Here is a 16,573-nt window from a genome sequence, read left to right as displayed (position 1 = left end):
CCCTGGAATATCCGTGCCTACGCTGCCCTGGAATATACATGTATAAGCTGCCCTGGTTCTGCTTCTCATGATAGCCTGTCTAAGACAGAGCCTTCTCACATGCTGCTCCTTATGTCTGGAATCTTCTATCTCCTCCTCTTCACCTGGCTAATCGCAAGTCCTCATTGGCTTCTTGATTTCACTGTCACATGTCCTAGGAATCCTTCCCTGACTTCCACAACGGGGCCAGCCTCTACTGCTCAGGCCACTTTGTTGCACTGACAGACCCCAGCTCAGTTAGAGCAAAGAGGGAATTGGATGGACGATCATAGTTAGCAAGTAGGAGTATAGCCAGGTCCAAATAGCAAAATTCAAACTGTTAAACAATAATGTTGCCCCTATGAGTTGCCTAATTTTTCACAGGGTCTCTCTCCACACAAGAGTGGCTTCTAAGCAGCCTCCACCCCCCAGCTTAACAATTTCACTAGCAGAAGAGTTACTTTTCCTTTAATTCCCAAACCAGCCCCATGGCAAAAGCTCAGGAGCCCAATTTTGGTCTCGCACCTTTCACAAAGTCAGAAGTCCATCTCTGCCATCACAGACTGGTTAGCATCCATCCATCTTCCTAGCACATGGCTCCAGGCAGCTCATCGGCTCTTTGTATAATCACCAGTTGATCTGCCCCCTTCAGGGGACTGTGAGTTCTGGGCTGGCCAGGAATGTGCTTGGTATATTGCTGCATCTCCAACCACAGCCCCAGGGAAACAGCTCTAGGCATGGACACGTGGCTGCTTTTAGGCTTTCTCCCCGCATCCCAGGAGAAGAGCAGTCCAGATGACCATGGTGGTGGCTCCCCACACTTCATAGTGAAGGGACAGCAAGGTGGCCTGGAGCCTGCTCAGAGAACCTATTCTGGATGAGGCCCTTCCCCAAGCCAGCCAGCATGGTGACCTAAGGGCTCGCTAACTTCAGCTCGTAACAACTACTACTCACAGATCCACTGCCAGTGCCTCACAGACAGTGATTGCGGCTTCATTACAGCTTTATTGCAACCAGAAGAGGCAGTTGAGTCTGTTAATAGCCGATGTGATGATAATGAAGACTGGCGCCTACTAAGGCTTGGACTCAGTCACTGCTTCAACCACACTGTCCCCTTCAATTGTCACAGCCGTGCTAAGGAATTGGGAGCTTTTGTTTGGTCATTAAATGGCCATAGAAATCCACTTAATAATGGTCTGGCAAACAGAGGAATTTATTGCAAGAATACAGGGACGTCTCAGAGACAGACCAAAGGGCCAGAAGTGTAACACACGTGGTCCGGAACTCAAGCCAGGATGTAGAGGGATGTAGAGAGCAGCTAGGGGAATCCATATTCTTTTTTTTTTTTAATTTTTTAAAGCAAACCTCACAGAAACACTTTAATTCTAGCCTACCAGCGCCAGGTGCAATGTCTGGGACAGACTCTGGGTACAATGCAGTGTGGCGACCATCCACTCACACGTGGCTCCGAGAAGGCCCCCGAGGGGGACTTACCTTCAGGGGCTTGAGCCGGGGCGGGGAAGGGAACCCCAGGAGCAGAGACAGGGGCAGGCAAGAGGGAAAAGGCACTACTTCTTGGCGAAGGAGATCTTCATGGCGTTGTTCTGGGTGATCTTGAAGCCCTGCAGGGCATCGCGGGCGGCCCCTGCCTGCACCTCGTTGTCAAACTCCACAAAGGCGATGTCGTGCCGCCCGTGCACCAGCCGTACCTCCTTGAAGCCGGGGAACTGGTTAAACAGCATGGACAGCATGAGCTCACTGGTCTCCTCAGGCAGGTTGGTGAGGAACAGGATGTGGTTCGGCAGGTTTTCGGAAAGCGGCTGGGCCGGGGGCATCTGTCCTGGCATCAGCTGCTGTGGAGGAATGGCCCCTGGAGGGAGCTGGCCAGGGGCCAGGCCGGGCGGCGGAATCATGCCGGGGGGAGGCATGTAGGGCGGCTGGCCGGGCATGTGGTGCATGATGCGGGGAGCCTGCGTCATGGGCAGCATGCCTGGGACAGGCCCCGGGACGGCCCCCACCCCAGGGGCGGCGGCCCCGCCCTGCACGGCCTTCTTGGCTGAGGGGTCTCCTGGCTCTTGGGCTTCCTCTTCTCCCGCTTGCGGTCGCGCTCCACGAAGGTGCCCTTCATGTTGGCGATGATGTCCAAGTCCGTCTTGGCGTACTGGATCCGCATGGTCTTGTCGTAGAAGGGGCAGCCCTGCATGGCCCGCAGGGCGTTGGTGGCGCTGCTGACCTCCTTGAAGATGACAAAGGCTTGGCCTCGCACCTTCAGGCTCCGCCACACCAGGATATCTAGGATCTGGCCAAACTGCGAGAAGATGGCGTACAGGGACTTCGTCAGCTCATCCTTCTTGATCTTTTCGTTGAGATGGTTGATATAAATAGTGTGGTTGGGGCCGTCTCGGGCACTGCCATGGAGCGAGGTAGAGGCGCCGAGGTCGGTAGCGCAAGTGGGCAAGAACTCCAGCACGCAGCTTCTGGGAAATCCATATTCTTAACAACCACGGACTCCCTCCCTCCCACCAGTCTTGCCTCTGCCCTCTCCATGGACCACCCAGACCCACAGAGGATGCTCAATTCTAAACCTACACTCCAGCAGAGACCGTCTGACTGGCCCACCTTCATTCAAATCCAACCCCGGTCCAATCAGGTCTAGCCACGGGGATGGGGTACAACACAGCTGCTTCCATCTATCCTCGGGCTTCACCTCTCACTTCCGCAGTGACCGTTCGCCTCCCTCAGCTAAGTGGGTGACACGGAACACACTTCTAGTAAACAGTCAGGCGGGACCACGAAGGTCAGCTTGTTCCCACGCTCGTGTTTTGACCAATGTGCTAACAACGTCTCGATTTTATTTTCGTGGGCTGCTGGAACCAAGGACCACAGAGTGGGCACCTTCAAACGACAAGAATGCCACAGTTCTGGAGGCAGAAGTTTGAAATCTAGATGGTGGCGGTGTCACAACCCCTCCTCCGTCACCTCCTCCAACTCCTGGTGGCTTCTAGGGTTCTGATTGTAGTCCAATCCCCTCCTCCATCGCCACATGACCTCCTTCCCCGAGGGTATCTTTTTTACTTACCTGGTTTTTTTTTTTCCGGTGTCCTCTTCTTATAAGGAAACAAGTCATTGGGTTTCACCCTGAGAACCTTCCTTAATCACACCTGGAATTACCCTAGTTCCAAATAAGGTCACATTTTGGGGTTCTGGGGAAACATGAAATTGGAGGGGAATATCATTCTGCCCGCTTTATTTCCACACCTAAACTTATCTCTAGGCATCTTCCAGGATTTTAAACTTGTGTTTGGTCTTCCTTGCCTCCAAGCCCATTGAATTCATTTCACTTACCGGTAAAGACGCCTAGATGGCTTGCCCTCCGTGTATCGGCCCGCAAGCAAACAAACAGACAAACCAACCGGACTTGGGTCCTGATCTCCAGGAGCATCGCAGAGGTCCCAAACAACTCCCCCATGGAACTGGCTATTGTGAAAACCTGTGTCTGTAGACTCATCTCGGTTTTGCACATCAGGAAAGGCCAAAAGGAGGCAAAACCCTTCGGCCACTTTCACTAGGATTAGTGAGCTTATGTTGAGATTTTGTTGGCAATCCATCACTGAGGTCACAAGAGCCCCACTTGCCCACCTGCACCAGGCCCCTAAATGGCTTGAACCTGATCTAGGGGTAGTAATCAGGAAATTGGGGCGCTATCTGCAGACATCCTCAAAAAGGCTGGACCAGATGTGATCACTCCATGATCTTAGCATGGATCTCTGAGACGTAGTTAATTACTTCCTAGGGCCCTTCTAGCCAAAGTTCTCCCAGTGTGATGTATCTAGCCTCCAGTCAAGTGGGTGCTGACTCATAACGATCCTATAGGACAGGGGAGAACTGCCCCTGTGGTGTCCGAGATGCAAACTCTTTTTACAAGAGTAGAAAGCCTCCTTTTACTCCCTAGGAGTAGCTTGTGTTTGAACTGCTGACCTTGTCGTTCGCAGCCCAATTTGTAACCCATGATGCTAGCAGGGGATAAGGCTGGGACATATTTTGAGTTCTCACCTTACTAAAGAGTATGTCTAAAGTACCCTTTGTCTCCCTTTGGGTCTGGGCTGCAGAAGGCAACCCCCACCCCCTGCACTCATCAAAGCCATTCTTTTTGGTGACGTCCTCGCATGCACAGAACAAGGAGACCTGATCTGACTAGGCCCTGGACCCTGCATCTGGTTTGCCTCTGTGTGACCTCCGGTTCTGGGGACTAGAGTTACAGCCTACCAGCTGACCTGATTGCACCGGCTGCTGCCGCTTCCGGAGGCTCCTCTGGAATGGATATCTGAATTTCAGAGTTGGCATTTGTAGCAACCCCAGCCATGGGAGGCATTCCGTCAGGGTGCCCGCGTGAACTGCAGAACCCTGGAGGGGGCGGGAATCTACGACGGGGAGGCTTGGTGGTTGGCATCAGGGATGATGGCGTGGTACAGCATTTTGAAAGAGTTGGACATTGGGGACATCTTTAATCTCCACCTCAGTGGGACCAGCTCAATTTGTATTCCTTTTTCCTCAAATAAATTATATTCGTAACCTGCTAGACTGATTCCAGCAGACTCAGAGCAACTCTATTGAAGAGGGTAGAATCGCTCTTGTGGGTTTCCAGGATTGACTCTTTTTTTTTTTTTTTAAGTTTCAAATGCATTTTATTTCTTCAGAAGTGCCATATTTTAATGGGTACATGGTGCTTTTACTTGAACCAATTTCAAGTTAGTTTTGAAGCACTTCAGTATTACATCCCCAGCTGGTTTGACTACTAATCTCTCCATTCCTTTGGGGTGACTCTGCCAACAGGGGATAGGCTCCATGCTATTCCAATACATCTATACAGCAACACAAAAAGCAGTCCGCTAGCTAAAACAGCATGACCAGGTTCGTAATGGAAATCAGGTGCCCAGTTCTGGGGGTTTGGTCTTGCCATTGTTTGCTTAACGCTTTGCACTTGAAGATGACAGTGTTTTTTGGCCAAGGGAACCATTGTGGAGAAGTTCACAGAACTGTGGCAACTACAGTGGTTGGCTAGGAGAAATTCTCATCCGGGACCCTTGTACAGAGGTCTCAAGGCTGTAACTCTTTGTGGAAGTAGGAAACCTTGTTTTTCTCTCCTGGAATGGCTAGTGGTTTCGAACTGCTGACCTAACAGTTAGTAGTATAACCCACTACACCAGCAGTTCTTAACCCATGGGTCATGACCTCTTTGGGGATCGAACGACCCTTTTACAGGGCTCACCTAAAACCATCGGAAAACATATTTCTGAGGGTCTTAGGAACCGAGACACGGCTCCTCTATCATCTCCAGGTGGGTCTGCCACATACTGCGCGATGCTTCAAGACAAAATTTTATTTATTTGTCATTAGAAATAAATCTTTCACAATATAGAATGACATATTGCTTTGTGATTCATCACTATGCTTTAATGATGTTCAGTTTGTCACAATGAAAATACATCCTGCATATCAGATGAGTTAGTCTGGGTAGACTAGAGAAACAAATTCATAAACATGCATATGTATACAAGAATGAGATTTTATATACAAGAGGAAATGAACATTGAGAAAACATCCCAACCCAGTGCAGTCCAAGGCCATAAGTCTGACATTAGCCCATATATCTGATACCAATCTATAAAGTCCTCTTCAGACTCACGAAACCCATGCAATGATGCTGAATGCAGGAAGATCACAGGCCAGTGGGTAGAAAGTCTTTGGATTGGGTGGTGTTGTAAGCATCTCAGCGCTGGCAATGGTCTCTACATGACTTCTTTGGCTTCAGAGTTCTGGTTGCATCAGCGTAGGTCCGTGTGGCTTCTCCAACTTAGGGCACTGGCATAATTCCATGTGTCTTGTCAACTGCAATGTCTCCCAGGGTGTGAGTCGAGAGTCTCCCACCTCCACGGAGGAAATACCAGAATTCCCAGAATCCTTAGAGGAAGGCTATGCCCACACAGAAGCCTCATTGGCTTTTACCCAATTTGCAGAGTAGACTCCACCCCTTCACTCTTCATCCTTAAAGTGACAATTATATAACTACCACATCAGATATTTACATGACAATCCATAACAGTAGCAAAGTGGCAGTGATGAAGTAGCAACGAAAACAATTGTATGGCTGGGGGGTACCCATCACATGAGGAACTGTATGAAAGGGTGGCGGCCCGAGGAAGGTTGAGAACCACTGATGGGCCCCATGGTAGCAGTGTTGGCGACTGTTACATGTGATTTCATCACGTAACACAGAAAGAAAAGTTGCTCGTTCTTGCGCCATCTCCCCCCTCACCGGCATGCTTGGGTTCACGGTCTTCGCCATTGTATCAGTCCATCGTGTGTTTCCTCAGCTCCCTCTCTCTCACTAGCAGGGGTTGGGGCTAGGTCACAGGGCTGCGGGGCTTCCTTCCCTAAGTACTCAAAGGCTGGTACAAAACCGACACTTGCCATAACGGCCCGGAAGATAATCACAGCCTTGAAGACCAGGTGAAAATGGGACTGTTGGGTCCTTGGGTAAAGTGCCCCGGTGTCTGCACATCCTACCTCTGCCTGTCTCTGACCAGGCGCAGGGTAAAAAGAGCCCGGCCCCCCAGCTGCCAGGGTATTTCATACCTCTGGCTGGGGAGGCTGTGATTGAAGGTCTTGACCCCATTGGCTGAATTTAGCCTACCTGGGTGGGATCAGGAGCCTGGGCCTAGTTTAGGCCACCCAGGTGTACCGTCCACCGGCTCTGAATTGGAGTTTGGGGAGCTTCGTGGGTGGCTAATGCTGGCCTGATTCCTTCCCAACCTCCTTTATGGGGGCCTTCACGGGCATGGGAGGGACAACCCCCTGTCCCTATCCTGGCTACCCAGCAGTCCTGGGGGCAGGCTTTCCCTCCTGGTCTGGAGAAAGGTCCTTGTCTCTTTGAGGCCCTGCCCCTCGCTGATCTTCGTGCAGTGTGGCCTCTGTCCTTTCCCACCTTTACTTGCTTCCTTCCTTGGCTGCTCAGTTGGCTTTTGCTTTTATTATCTCTCAGAAAATTCGACTGAGGACACACCTTCCACGAACCCTGCTCCATCAACATCACAAAGAAACCTCATTTCCAAATGGGGTCATAACCACCGGGGTGGGGCCCCTGGGGGCCTCGTGCTTATGAGTGGGGCTGCTAAGGGAAAGTTCCTTCTGCAGGAGAAGGAGCACTCGCACAGAGTTACAGTCTCAGACACCCACAGGGGTGCGTCTACCCTGTCCTGTGGGTTTGCTGTGAGTTGGAATCAACTTGATCAGGGTGAGTTCTTGTTTTGTTTTATAGGGGGATTAGGGTTTACAGTATGTACCCTTAGAGGATAAATGAAATCCATCAAATAGCCTTTCCAACAAATGGACACCCACAGGCAAAAATAAATAAATAATAATCCATAGCCTAAGTTTGTCACCACAAACATGAACTGAAAAAAATTTTTAATGAACAGAAAATTGGCCATAGATTTAAAGTGTAAAATACTATAATTTTAGAAAAAAGTAAGAGAGAAACTCTGGCTACTCAAAAAGCAATTAAACTTGACACCAGAAACTCAGTCCACAAAAAGAAAAAGCTAGATTAGAAGTTTTCAAACTTCAAAATGTTTGCTCCGAGTCAGGCCCTTTTAAGAACATGTGAGGCCAAGCTTCAAGGACTCTTGGAGGTGCAGCGGTTGAGTGCTTGACTGCTAAGGGGTAGGGTCAGTGTTTGAAGCCCACCAGCTCTACAGAAGCCCACCGACTGGAAGCCACCAACTCTGCAGAGGAAAAGTCCTGCATCTGCTCCCATGAAGGTCCCCGAATCTAACCAACAAACCCACCGCCATTGAGTCCACTCTGGCTCCTGGCACCCATGCAGGGTACTTCCAAGGGGGAAATCATTTGGAGCAGACAAACTCCTCTTTTGCCTGTGGTGTGGCTGGTGGCTGAAGCTCTCACCTTACGGTTAGCAGCTCACCACCTAACCCACAGCGCCACCAGAGCCCCTTTGGAAAGCTAAAGACAGACACAAACATATTACCAGCGAGAATATACAACTCTTATCACAATCCATACATACATCAATTGTGTAAAGCACATTTGTACATTCGTTGCCATCATCATTCTCAAAACATGTGCTCTCCGTAGGTGCTGAGCTTTTACAAACACAATAAAGCAACATGCAATAACCATATGACCCAGCAATTGCTCTGTTAGGGCATGTAACCCAGATACCTGAAGACTCTGGTCACATGAAAATGTGCACCCAAGCGTTTACAGCCGTTTGATCACAATGGCTCTCACCTAGAAATGACCGAGGATATATCGTTCTGCGGGGAAATGATTACGCATACTACGGAACACCACTCACGGTTAAAGGATGAACTGCTTATACACAAAACAACCTGTGAGTGCAGACTCCAGAGAATAGTGATGGAGGGGGGTGGGGGACCCCTCAAAAGATGACACACTTTGTAATTCCGTTTGTCCACCATTTTTGAATGGCAAGCTTACAGAAACGGAGAGTGGCTTAGGGGTTGCCAAGGGTGTTGAGAGGCTAGCCGCCAGATGAGACGTTTTGACTCCAGTAAAGATTTAGTCTTGGAAACCCACCAGGGCAAATCTCTGTTCTATGAGTCAGAGTCTACTTGAGGACAGTGAGCTATTTATTCATGTGTTTGTTTATTTGTTTGTTTACAGGAGGGAGGGAAGTGGGTGTGGCTGAAAAGGAGAAACAGAAAGGATTGTTGTGTTGATGGAGATGTTCTGTGTCTTGACAGTACCGGTGCCAATATCCTGCGCGTCCGGAAGTTTCACAAGATGTTACCATTGGTTACGGGATGCACAAAAGCTTCCTGTGTGGTTGCCTACAACTGCATATGAATCTACAATCAATCTCAAAACATTAAAATTGTTAAAGTCTTTAGACAATGAACGGGAAAAGTCTGCTTGCCATCCTTCCTGGGCACAATCACTGTTATCCGTTCGGCACCCTGTTTCTAAAACTGGTACTGCATGTGGCTCAGTGGGTGCCCCACATGTTGCTGGATCAACCCCGTATTGTTGACATCTAGGTTGTTTCTCATTTTCACCAGGACAAGCAACACAGAGATGAGCCTCTTTGCTCAAAGGGGAAGTCCCGGGTCAGGACATGAGCACGAGTGGGCAGGTGCCAGCTGTGGTTAGATGGTCCTCTGGAAAGATTTCATCAACTTACACTTTGGCTGATGGTCCCCCACCCCCCCGGCCCCGTCTCTAACATTCCATTTCTCTCTGCACTAATCCACGCTTTCAATTAAGGACGAACACAGCGCACGCAAATTCTGTGTCAATTTTATTCCTGTATTACACCACATCCATGGGCTCAGAATCAGGAACAAAGCCTCACTTAACAAATTGCAAGCAAAACAACAACAAACACCAGTCGTCATTGGACGGATTTGACTTGGGGCCTCCTGGTCTGTGGCAGCGTGGGTCTGCAGTGGCTGCAGGTCACCAGGCCGTTCTTCTGCAGTGCCTCTGACTGGACTCGATGTGCCAACCTTTTGCTTATCAGCCGAGGCAGTGAACACAGTCCACACAGAGGACCCTCAGGAGAAAGGCTGGATGATCTATTTCAAGTCCATCATTGAAATTGCGATAGAACACAGTTCTAATGTAGACACATGGGCATCATCACGGGCCAGAGTTGGTTCCACCACACTGGTTATGGCATCACTAAGTGACAAAGATTCCCCCACCCCACCCCAAAAAAGAAAGAAGAAGTCAATTTTGGTTTTTAAAAAATACACGAAAATGCTATAGACTTGACAAAAGACAGCTAGTTTTAGGTTGGCAAGACTAATAATTCCTCTTAGCATAAACTTTTATTATCTCTCTATGGGCCGTAGGTAAAGATTATCTGCCACCATTGATCAAATATTTACAATTACATATACAAGGATAAAATGACCTGGGAGACGGACCTGGCTACAGAGATCACGGCCATCCCGGCCAAGGTCCAACAATGTTCAGGGATTTGGGATGTCCACTACAGAGAGATTTAAAAAGAGTGGTGGATGCCAACTTAAAACCTAGCGAAGAGCTCAGCGGTGGTAGAATACAGCCTAAACCTGCGGAGGGTCGGGTGATAGCACATCATATGCAGCGTGAGGCTGTGCGATTTGGGGGCTCAATGCTTCCTTCAACTCCGGGGTTCTTTCAAGTTGGCCACACCAAGAAAGATCAGGAGGAAGACGGCCCTAGAATTTGACCTTGAGACAGTCCTTCAAGTGACACTGTGTTGATGAAAGTGACCTTGAGAACCAGAGGAGACCTTGGTCCTGTGCACTGCTGGCATCTGGTGTCATGTCCAAGGCGCATGCTTGTACTTCACCTGCACGAGTTCCCCAGGTCATCTCTGAGCTCCATTTCTATAGCAATGTTCATGCCTATTCATCTCGCTCCCGTCTGATGCCAGAAGTTTAACTCCTCCTTTCTATGGGAACTTCTAGCTGATCAATATCCTTTGGAAGGAATTCAGGTATCACTTTCAAAATTGTGAAGAAGAGAAACACTAGAAAACAGAGCAAAAAAGCTCTTCTCTAGTCTATTTTTGTAAATAAAATATTATAAAATTGAAATACAAGCTGATATTTATACTTCCTATTATTTTGTATTTTATGACCTTTGGTACAATTGGCTGGTTCTAAGCACGAGAATACATCGATGTCATGGAGTATTGTAACATGAAAATTTTGATTGTGAGGCGTGTTCTCATGTGTTTATAGGCAAACAAAGTAAACTTATTTTGCCATGTTTGATAGAAAATGTTATATCGTATTTGGAGTCACATGAAGTGTAAACACTAAACAGTATTGTGTAAGAATTACTACAGATACTACTTTTTGTTTATTTGTTTTCTTGTTTGAACTTTTTGGAATTATCTACAGAAGATACTGGTTTGGGGGGAAGGGAGGCAAAAAAAGATACTGGTTTGTTGTTGGTGAGTGATGGATAAAATGCTACCTTGAACCATTGTAACAAAAACTTGGAATCTTTACAAACAAACCAAAAAAATAAAAGCACTTTGTTGAGTTGTGTTCTGAAACTTCACCTGGCGTTATTACCTCAGGAAGGAGAGGGAAACCTATCCAGCGATGTGGTTCTCTCTTTCAAACTCATGTGAAATCTTTACTGGGTAGGGAAAAAAATCCATGTTTCAGGATAGCAATTGAACATTTTATATTTGTAGGTTATAAAAATATTATTTTATCTGGCAAGTTTTAGATTTACAAATCGCAAAGGTGGTATAGAGAGTACTCATGTACTCCGCATCCCATTGTTAACATTTTATGTTAAAGAAACAAACCAACCCACTGTCATTGAACTTGATACTGACTCATAGTAACTCAATAGACCAGAGTAGAATTGTTCTGTAGGATTTTCTAAGGCTGGAAATATATATATTTCAAAACTTTTTATTGTGATCTGGGTGAAAGTTTACAGAGCAAATCAATTTCCCATTAACAATTAATACCCAGTTTGTTTCATGTTTTTGAGTGCAATCCCCACAAGGCCCTCTGCTGATCCCACGTGATCCTGGACCTCCATCCGTTTTTCTTTCCTCTCCATTCTGAACGTGGTCCTTGGGGAAATGCTGCCCCTTTGATCTCAAACGGCTATGCTTCTAGGAAGTTCATCCTTCTCTAAGGCTATTCTTCTTCTTATGGGCCTGTGTGTAAGAAGCCCCGGTGGCCTTGTGGTTACTTGTTGGGCAGTGATTTGCAAAATCAGTGGTTTGAGACCACCAGCTGCTTCTCAGGAGATGCTCAGGGTTTTCTACTCCCATATAATATGTTATTGTCTTGGAAACTCACAGGAAATCTACCCTGTCCTAAAGGGTCACTACGAGTTGACATTGACTCAGTGGCATTGCGTTTGTTGTTGCCCTCTTTTGGCTCACTGGCTGGGGTGGGAAGTAGGGGAACTCCGTTGGAAACCTGAAGGACGACTAGAGGTTATAAGGTCAGGGCTGCTATTTCCTTGAGTCTTCATCTAAAAGAAGCCTTTTGGAAATCCTTTGTATCCTCATCATCCCTGCTCTGCAAAACCCACTGTAAAAGGATGCTCATGGGCCCTTTCTGTGAAGAAGGTTTAAGAAAATGAAAAACTGCATTAGCGAGAAGAAAACAAAAAAGGCTTGGAAAGTCACCTGGAGGGTTTTCTCCATCAGGAATGGCCCAGGAGAGAGTCATTGGGAACTTTACCCATCTTCCCAACAGCCGATCTTGTCCTTTCAGATCTTTCTTCCCTAAACTCTAAAAACTTCAAAGGAACATGATTTCAGTCCTTTGAGGGTGCCAATATGGCCATTTTGTCATGGTTTAAATCGAAGCACAACATTCTTCAGGGGAGGGTAGGAGAGATGGCAACACCACCTTCTGATTGTGATGACCTGAGTTATAAGCTGATTATCGTTCCTACTTTTGCTTAGATGTGGTTTCTTAGACCCAAGAAATAAAACCTTTTCATGTCTACAATAGCAGCCTCTTCTCAGAGTAAACATAAGTATATAAATAAGCTGTGTAACTTCTCATTTCCTAGAAGGAAAAAAAAGTTGATTCTTTATTTTTAAAAAATCATTTTATTGGGGGCTCGTACAACTCTTATCACAATCCATACATCCATCCATTGTGTCAAGCACATTTGTGCATTCGTTGCCCTCATCATTCTCAAAACATTTGCTTTCTACTTGAGCCCTTGATAAAAGTTGATTCTTTCATCAACTCCTCATAAAAGTTGATTCTTATAAACTAACACGCCCATCTTAAAATTAGACACCCTACATGGCACATGGAGCTGCTCACTGCAAGGCCAGCAGTTCAAAACCACCAGTTGCTCCGAGGGACAAAGATGTGCTTTCTACTCCTGGAAAGAGTTACCATCTTAGAAACCCTCAGGGGCAGTTCTACTTGTCTTACAGCGTCGCTATGAGTCAGCATTGACTCGATAACAGTGAGTGTTTGTTTGTTTGTTTTTGTTTTTAGGATTGCCAGAACCAGAAGGGGCATGTGCTTGATGGCAGAGAACAGGAGCAGGAAGTTCTGGATGGGCTGAGTGGTCGTGAGCAAGGTATTTCATGTTCTCAAACCCGTGTCCTGGAGTATTAAGTGGAGACCGTGGTACTGATCAACCCCATAAGTCAGGGAGCACACAGCCCTATGCTGTCCGAGGAAAGATGGGAAAAAGGAGGTCCAGCTAAGGGAAAGGACCAGCAGACAGTGTCATCCAGGCAAGGGAGGGGCCAGGACTGGAGGGCAGTGTTGTAGACTTAGACCCTGTGACCGAAACAGATACCAGATGGCAGCTGTCAAGAGTTGACTTCTAGCCATGGTAATTATATGATGTCCAACAGAACGCATCTCCCTCCTGTCTGCTGGCGTGTTTCCACCCACCGTGGTGGTTATTGTACCAATCCAGCTCTTTGAGGTTCTCCCTTGCCCTCCGTGGCCCTGGTCTCCATCAAACATGGTGTCCTACTCCCAGGATCGATCCAAGCAGTGTTCTGTTACAATCTATAGGGTTTTCACTGGTTAATTTTCAAAAGTAGTTAACCAGACCTTTCTTCCAAGTGTATCATCTCTGATGAAATCTGTCCACCATGGTTGACTGTGCTGGTTTTTAAAATATTGGTAGCGTCTCTGCCAGTCCCAGCATCCTGGTGACCGACACACACGTCACCATAGGATGACAAACTCCAGCCTCTTAGCATCAGGCACTCACTGACTGGGTGGTTTGTACCATTCTTGGGTCTCCATGGCGTTGTCATTTAAATGGGAACAATAATGGTGCCCGCCTCATCATTGGCTATAAAGTCAGGAGAAAGGGTGTCTGGTCTGTAGAGGGCTTCTTTGAGTAGCACCTTCAAGCAGCAGGATATGATGATTCATGAAGGTGGGCTACGTTTTTGCATTTGTATCAATGAGATGGCTGTTATTTCCTAAACAGATGAGGCAGGTGGAGGCAGATTTGGCTAAGAGATGCAAACCCTCCTCACCTCCTCTTCCCCTCCACCCAACCCGAACGATTTTAATAGTCTTAGAGTCTGGCCCCGGGACCAAATCGGCCTACTTGCAAAATCTACAGCCCCGAATCTGCACCCGCAGCTCTTTCTGTTTGATTAAAGTCGCTCTTATTGCTTTCTTTGTATATTATGAAAGCGAGAACACATCCATTGTAGAAAATTGTAAAAACACAAATAAGCAAGAGGAAGCAGGGGAAGAAAGAATTGAGAGATCAGGGGAAGCTGCTGGGGACGCCTGATAAGTAGTTTGAGACGCTGCTTGCAGAATGGATCATCTGAAGTCTATATAAACCCCCACCCAATTCACAATAAGAAAGCATTTAAAATGTAGCATCTGTGCATTTAACTTTAGTATGTGTGTTAATCTCAGTTGACTAGAAAAACAAATCCAGAGACACTCATATGTGTGTAAGAGAGAACTTTATATCAAAGAGCAATTTACAATATAAAAACATCCCAGCCCAGCCCAGATCAAGTCCATAAGTCCGATATTACCCCATATGTCAATAATAGTCCATAAATACCTCTTTAGACTCATGCAGCACATACAATGACATGGAATGCAGGAAGATCACAGGCCAGTGGGTGGAAAGTCTTGTGGATCCAGTCCAGTGGTGGTGGAAGCATCTCAGCATTGGCATGGGCCTTCACAAGGCTCCTTCAGCTCCAGGGCTCTGAATCCATCAGTGTGTCTCCATGTGGCTTGTCAGCAGAAGACAAAGCAGAGAGTGTCTCTCACCTCCAGGGAGGAAGACAAGAGTTCCCAGAATCCTCAGGAGAAGGTCATGCCCCCTCATAGAGGCCTCCTTGGCTATGGTCTGATTGACAGGCTAGACTCCACCTCTTCACAAGTTGACAGGAGATTATGGAACTGCCACAGTAGGTATTGGTAACATGAACATTTTGGAGATATATATATTTCATCAATTGACACTTCTGACAATCTCTTGGCTTTTAAAATGTGCAATGATGATATTGGTAATCACAAAAACTTTCATCTGACCCCCACCTTGGGGGGTGGACAACAGAAAATCAGGTGAAAGGAGATGTCAGACAGTATAAGACATGACAAAATAATATTAATTATCAAGGTTTTATGAAGGAGGGGGGCAGGGAGTGAGGGGAAAATGAGGAGCTGATACCAAGGGCTCAAGTAGAAAGCAAATGTTTTGAGAAGTTCTAGTCTTTTCCTAAACGTTATTTAAACCCTGCTACAGGTTTTCAGGTGAAAAGATATGTGCTAGAATATCATCATCACACACACACACCCCTCCCTACATCTGTACCAAGGAATCTGAACAAAGATTCCATGCTGCCCCTTACACACACACACACACACACACACACACACACACACACACACACACACACACACCTCCCTACCCCTGTACCAAGGAATCTGAACAAAGATTCCATGCTGCCCCTTGTCTCAGCCCTGGAAGGCCTTGCAGGTTGCTCTGGTAGCTGCAGCAGGGGACATCTGCTCTGGAAGGAGGTCACTGTGTGACCCTGGTCTCATATCACCCTCCCAGCGAGGTGGGAAGCATCTTTGGGCGGAAACCTCCCTGAGAGGTGTGCGGGCTGGCGGAGCCCCATGCCATGGAGCCACTAGAGGGCAGCACAGCCCGACAGAAGGACAGCAGCGCCCAGTGCCACCCTGGCTGGGGCCCTGGGAGGAAAGGCAGAGAGGCTGGCCAGCTTCTTACTCGGTGCTCCAGAACCCACTGGTAGCCCCATCTTTTCCTTGGTGTGAGGAGCGTGACCCTGGAGAGGGACTTGGAAGGACTTGACAGCTGCTGCTTCGGGAAACCATTTGAATCCTCTGTGCCTCAGTTTCCACATCGATAAAATGGTAAATCCACCCACTTGGTGGCCCTATTGTGAGGGGCGATATTCGTACTAGTAGTAACAATAATGCATGTGATCTACTGAGCCCTTGCCCTCTGCTGGCTGCCCTTCTGATGCCCTTTCTCAATCCACGGTTGCTCCCTGAAAGGCCCACACCTCGGCCCCCCACGCATGCCTCGCTGTTCTGCATGCATTGCGACTCCTTCTTCACACAGCCCTGCAGGTAGGCACAGCCGCTGTTTCCCAGCTAAGCCCTCCAGATGCAGGAGTTTGATTGGAATGGCCCTCCCCAGCCCCGTAAAGAGCTCTGGGGGGCGTAGTGGTCACAGGTTGGGCTGGAACCTCAAGGTCAGCAGTTTGAAACCACCAGCCGCTCCTCGGCTTGCTCCGACAGTCAAGCGTGACGGTTTCGGGAACCCACAGGGGCCGTTCTTCCCTGCCCTCCAAGGTTGCTGTGAGTCAGCACCGCCTCCTTGGCAGTGAGCTGAGACCAAGCCCATGCCGTTTGGCCACAGAGGCCCTGCTCAGAGTTCATGGGCAGTGCTCAGTGGCCGTGGGTAAGGGCCAGTCACCAATGCACATCAGTGGCTGCCACGTTTCTAGCCATCTTCTCCACAACGGATTATCAGGGTGTGG

General features: G+C 47.8%; 1 pseudogene; it reads right to left on the bottom strand.

Moving 5' to 3' along the window:
• Positions 1-1,351: 1,351 nt before the first annotated feature.
• LOC142458022 (U1 small nuclear ribonucleoprotein A pseudogene) lies at positions 1,352-2,433 on the bottom strand (annotated as a pseudogene).
• Between the last annotated feature and the right edge of the window lie 14,140 nt (positions 2,434-16,573).

This window comes from Tenrec ecaudatus, chromosome 10 (genome assembly GCF_050624435.1).
Source record: "Tenrec ecaudatus isolate mTenEca1 chromosome 10, mTenEca1.hap1, whole genome shotgun sequence".
NCBI classification, from domain to species: domain Eukaryota; kingdom Metazoa; phylum Chordata; class Mammalia; order Afrosoricida; family Tenrecidae; genus Tenrec; species Tenrec ecaudatus.
The sequence above is the reverse complement of the archived record's forward strand: the minus strand, read 5'-3'. Positions and strand labels throughout refer to the sequence as shown.